The sequence below is a fragment of the Ctenocephalides felis genome, unplaced genomic scaffold, assembly GCF_003426905.1.
Source record: "Ctenocephalides felis isolate EL2017-DRISC unplaced genomic scaffold, ASM342690v1 CF-g0.4_SCAFFOLD_03572, whole genome shotgun sequence".
Classification (NCBI taxonomy): Eukaryota; Metazoa; Arthropoda; class Insecta; order Siphonaptera; family Pulicidae; genus Ctenocephalides; species Ctenocephalides felis.
In genome coordinates, this window is record NW_020539726.1 from 32,743,296 (window position 1) to 32,749,295 (window position 6,000).

At 26.4% G+C, this 6,000-nt stretch overlaps 1 protein-coding gene across 1 annotated transcript in view; it reads right to left on the reverse strand.

Moving 5' to 3' along the window:
• The window catches only part of LOC113387605 (protein Wnt-5b-like), a 164,566-nt gene extending 158,804 nt beyond the window's left edge, over positions 1-5,762 (reverse strand). Inside the window, exon 1 of the mRNA XM_026624952.1 lies at positions 5,645-5,762. The gene's annotated coding sequence lies outside the window, so the exon portion shown is untranslated. The remainder of the gene's footprint in view (positions 1-5,644) is intronic.
• Between the last annotated feature and the right edge of the window lie 238 nt (positions 5,763-6,000).

A 6,000-nucleotide genomic window follows, 5' to 3' on the forward strand; every position in this document is an offset into this window, starting at 1 on the left:
CGAATTATTAGTCATTTGGTTTTTTTCCAAGCACATTTTTTTACCTTTATGTTGGACGGAAAAATAATATTGACAAAAATTGCTTTTGCCATTAATTGTAGATTTGACATTATTGTCCTAATATGTAGATTTTCGTAAAAAAAAAATATTTAAAATTCTTAAGAAAATTTAAAAAAAAAAAAATATAATGACAAAAAATATTCTTGCATCCTATCTTGCTAAATAAAAAAAAAAATAACAATGGTTTACACGTTAATGAAAAAATATTAAAAAATGTTAGGAGATGGTTTTGTAATATAAAAAAATTGAATGGATTAAAATCTAATAAAAATTATTTAAAAAGTTGGTAGATGGTTTTGTAATTTAAGAGGTTTTACAATAGAATATATAATATTCGAATAAAGAATTATTTAAAATAGTTAAAAAATGACTTGGTTTTTAAGCAAATTTTATAGTAGAATGAACTTTAATAAAGAACGAAAGAGAAAATTATAATTTGTAATATTTTTCTTCAATCCTGTTAATTTATACTTCAATTATATTTTGTTAACTCTGTTTTATTATTTATCCACACATTAATACAATAACTTAATATTTTATGTAATTAGTATGTTCATTCTAATATCTAAAAATATAATCAGTTTAAAATATTCTTATGCTATCGAAATAGAAATTGAAATCCATATAAATAACGAATATTAAAAACTTTTAAAAACTCATTCAAGTGAAATTTTGATATTAAAAATCTAGTACAAACGCCGTGTAAAATATTGTTTACTTTGTATAAAAATTATATTTACTTTTTAATACATAATTCAATTAAATGCACTTATTCTTCAACAAACGACTAATATAAATATTATAATTACAAAACTATCCACTTGAAAATTTTATCAATCTATTGTTTAATTGTAGTTATTTTGAGTAAGTTTTACATCAACTATGCTACTATAATCCTTCATGAGGGTTTATTGTAGAAATGATACGAAAGATTCTTTCAAAAAAACATTATTAAAAAAGTATAGCAATACAATGAAGACATGAAAAAATATTCTGAATTACTTTAAGATGGAATGTCGAACTATAGTTTTCGTGAGTCGAAGATTTATATACAAAAAACATTACAGATAATTAAAGAAGTTTTGTATACAAACTTGCAATCAACAGAAAAATTTGATAAATAATTTGAGATGTCATATTATCAATTATACAATAAAGTTAAATTAAGAGTGATATTTATATAATATAAAATATATAGTTTATTACACAGTTTTGCTTATAAATTGCATTATCAACGAAAGAACAAATATATTGTCTTGCAAAACAATTGCAACAAGCTCTATCTAGATCTTAAAAATGTTTTAAAATAATTTTGCCTATATTATGTATAATGTAATGGTTCAAAAAAATCTTAAAGAATCGATAATATTTAATAAATTTTGCAGAAAAAAACACTTTTTAGAACATATTTTTAACATTATTAGAACGTTTTACTAATATATTACTAATGTAGTTAGTAATATATTAGTACTAACAAAAATTACTTGAAATATCTTATACCAAAACAAAATTCATATAATTTACAATTAACACGATATAAGAAAATTTTCATACCATATATGGAATTTTTTTTAGATAGTTTTGTTAAAAATGAATTAAGAAAACTAAATGTATAGAAAAATAATTTGTTTTTGTCAAAATTCCCCGAAAACTACTATTTTTTTGTCACACGTATATGACTGACATGGCCTTATAAAAAACTGTTTTCTCAACAAATTGTTGTCTCATATCTCAGGCATATATGTTTGACAATGTACATATAAAAATTCTTAGTGTCAGTCACATATGACTGACATGTCGATTAACTATTTAAAAATTCAGCTTCTGCATAAATTTTTACCATCTCGAATTATTCCCTCAGTAATATATTACGGAAAAAGTAATAAAACACACCTATAATATAAGATCATTAAACCGTAATAAAAATCTGAATTTGCAGCCGACGGCAGTTAATAATGCTTTTGCATAATCACAGCAAGAAGTTGCAGTTTGCAGCCAGAGGGACAACTAAATACGAGTTTCGCGAAAGAAAAAAAATATTGAAAAACTTTCTAAAAGTCACATTAAACTTTATTTTATTTCCATAGTAAAATTTACGATTCATTTAATGTCACTAACTGCAAGAAACGAAATATTTGATACGTGTTATATGTAATGCAAGTTTTGATCATTGAATGCAGAAGCAAATTAGATGTTTGTTGAATACTAAGTAAGAAAAATCTAAAGCTGACATTAGTATTGCCAAAAAGCATTTAATAGATCATAAAGATTTAAAATAAAATTATGGCAACTTTATTGAAGAAAATTTTAATTTTAGGTGGAAAATTCCAAGATATATTGTTTTCCTTAATTGTACTTAAAATAATAATTAAAGACTACAATATTAAATATATATATATATTTTATGATATGACCATAAATAAATCACAAGAATAGACATTTTTTTTCTAGAATAAATTTGCAAAATCACTCTCTTGTCCGTGGACAATTGTATGTTGCCCTTTTAAAGGTTGGGAAAGGAAGAAAATTATTTATTTATACATATACAGGTATAATTAAAAATTATATATATTCCTTGGCTATTAAAATAAATTAAGTGAACTTAATAAATATTTATTTATATTATAAAATAAATATTTGAATGACTGAATATTTCTACCAAACCGTCTCTGTTTGACAAAACTTTTCAACTTTTCAACAAGTAAACCTTGTCCAGCAGTCTTGCAAGTTGTTTAGAAAATAATATACTCTCTAATAATAATTTATTGGAATTCTGCTGATAACTTTACTGTCGGCTAAGAATTTATAAAATAATTTTTGAGACGAACATACAGAAGATTGCATTCGAATGTGCAAAATTAAACTCGTATTCACGTGAGAGGTGAAAAAAAAATTATATTGAAGCAGAAACATGAATTTATAATGATGCAGAAATATGTATTTATAGCAACCCCAATGGTTCTCTGCTTTCTATGTGATAAATTTATCATTACATTTTTGTAATACTGATAATTTTTTACTGGTGCAATAATGAGGGACAAGGGCTAGATTTTTACTAAGAAACATATTGCTATATATATATATATATATATATATATATATATATATATATTTCCAGTTGAAAGCCAATGTCACTACTGCTTGACATCAGACTATCCAAAACCACTGACTTTTAGCCCATAGCCTTATTCACAAAAAAACCCATAGTGAAAAAATTGATAAAAATTTATCAAGTATAAAATTTTAACCAGGAGAAAGTCATTTATTCTCTAGAATGTATTTCATCAAATCAACATACATAATTTCATACCCACTACCTACAACAATTAAGTGACACTCGAATTTCATGTTTCATTTAAATATGTCAACACAATGCACTTTTACAATTCATCAAAAATAAAGAATGTAGTAAAATTATCGGTCCATTAAATCTTGAAAGTTTTGATTTGGTAACGAGTTTAAAAACAGGTGTATATTAAAATGCATACTTATGTTAGATAAATTGAATAAGGTGTAAATTTTGATGTACATACTCGTATATCTGATCTAAGGATTGATATAGGTTGTTAAAAATCAAAAATCGAAAAAATCTAAAAATCAATCAAAAGTTATATAGGCTTTGTATTAAAAATATTGTTAGAATGTGACTTGTAAATGATATTACATAAAATTGAAGTAATAAACACATAACAGTTAGAAAAAGAAAAAGAGCAGTATTTAAATATACATTTTTTCGAAAATAATTTTTATATGTTTTTACAAAAATAATAAAATAAATTATTAAATTTAGAAATTCAGAATAATTGTTGTAAAAATTGGGATTGAAAATGTTGAAGATATATATTTATTGTCTCTTTGAACTCAATTATTAGAATAAAACAAGGCTAATTTTCGGTAAACTTTAAACTTTTTTGAACTTGGCCTTTGTTAAATCTTTCACTACTTATTTACTGCACAATATTTATAACGAAGTTCGTTTTTGAAAAAATAATTCGAGTATAAATTGGTTTCAAAATTTAGTAACCAGGATATGGAAAAAGTTTGATCCCTAGTTAGAATTAAGAAGTTGCTAGTTTGAAAGAATTTCCGATACATATTTTGGACCAAAGTTCTCAGAAAATGCAATTTTCTATAGTAAATACAGATTTGGCTTATGATTTCGGTGTTCAATTTTCACTTCTACTAAATTAATTTAAACACTGTTTTTTCGCTAACTAGATTATTATCTACAGGGGAATCTCCTAAGTGGAGGAGACCTCTAAATGATATTTCAATGGATCACATGGGCTCATAGAAATTTGTACTTATATTTGTCTATAATGAACAAATAAATAAAAAATTAAATTTAAAATCACTTGACTTCCTTATATCAAATTGTTTAAAACCCAGACACCATAAATATCAAGCAAGAAATATAAATCTTAATTATTTTCAAAACTGAATCATATATTTCAATTTTCCACTAGATATTGTGTACTTATCAGGCATAGACATATTCCCAGTATACGAAATGATCTGTTATCTTCTATATACATGTATATATAAAAATAAGTCGGGTTTTCCTTCCTGACGAAATAACTCCAGAACGCACGAACCGATTTCGACAATTTTGCATTCGTTGAAAAGGTCTCGGGCTCAGCAAGGTTTATAGCTAAGAAAATTAGTAGTGCATGGCATCGTGCCCTAATGCAAATTGCTGGAACTTCACGCACCGTAATTAAAAATTCGAGTAATAAAAATAATCAATAATTGTTTTAAATAATTGCAAATAGATTATCTTCTATATATATAGAAATAAATCAGGTTTTCCTTTCTGACGAAATAACTCCAGACCGCACGAACCGATTTCGACAATTTTGCATTCTTTGGAAAGGTCTCGGGCTTCGCAAGGTTTATAGCTGAGAAAATTAGTTGTACATGGTATCGTGCTTTAATGCAAGCTACTGGAACTTTACGCACCGTAATTAAAAATTCGAGTAATTACATTAGTGATAATTATCAGAATTATGCTTGGTTAAGTCAAAGAGCAATTCTTGCCGCAAAGAAAAATGATGTACACGCACTGAATTTCACCATTCAATCAAAAATTGCTGGCGATTTGGTGGCATACCAATGATTCCGACTGGTCTTCCGTTTGACTTCAAACGATTGCATTTTCCAGTTCGCCGTGCGTTCGCAATAGCAAGGCCAATCGCTTGGTGTTTGCGGGATAAATTTCAAATAGATTATTTAGAAAATCATTGTTTTTTATATGGGCAGTTATATGTTGCCTGTTCACTAGTTGGAAATCAATCCGCTTTGTTTGTGTTAATGTCAGACCAAAAAAAAAAATGTGGTTTAGCAAAGAGCACTTCAATAAAACGGATAATTTGCGGATTCACTTTTATTTACTTTGAGAAGTTCAACTAAAAAACACTTCATTTTTGTAATCGAAAGAAATTCATTACTGTTGTATAATAAAATCACATTTTTCCTTTTCAAATATAAAACAAACAAAAAATTGTGGCGAAACGGAGTTCGTCGGGTTTGCTAGTATTATATATGATTGAAAAAAAATGAAATAAAATAAATAAGTTTGACTTACATCCATGTTCCATCTGGAACCCTGGTTCCATTCCTTTTGGCAGTGCCATTTCTGGCAGCCGTGCAGAAATGGCAGAGTAAAACTGCTTGCAGAAGTATCAGGAGGTAGCAAAGCGAGGACGATGCCATCGCCATGCGAGGCCTGGAAAATAAAAAAAAAATGTTATACATTACTTGGACCTACAAATTACAATTATAGAATTATTATGTTTCAATATAATTATATTACAATATGGTTAAGCCTTGAAGCAGATGCAGAGGCTAATTAGAGTACGATCAGAAGTTTTACACATAAAACCTGACTTCACGTATGTGTTATCAAAGAGACGTCAGAAATTTGCACTTATGATAAAATTG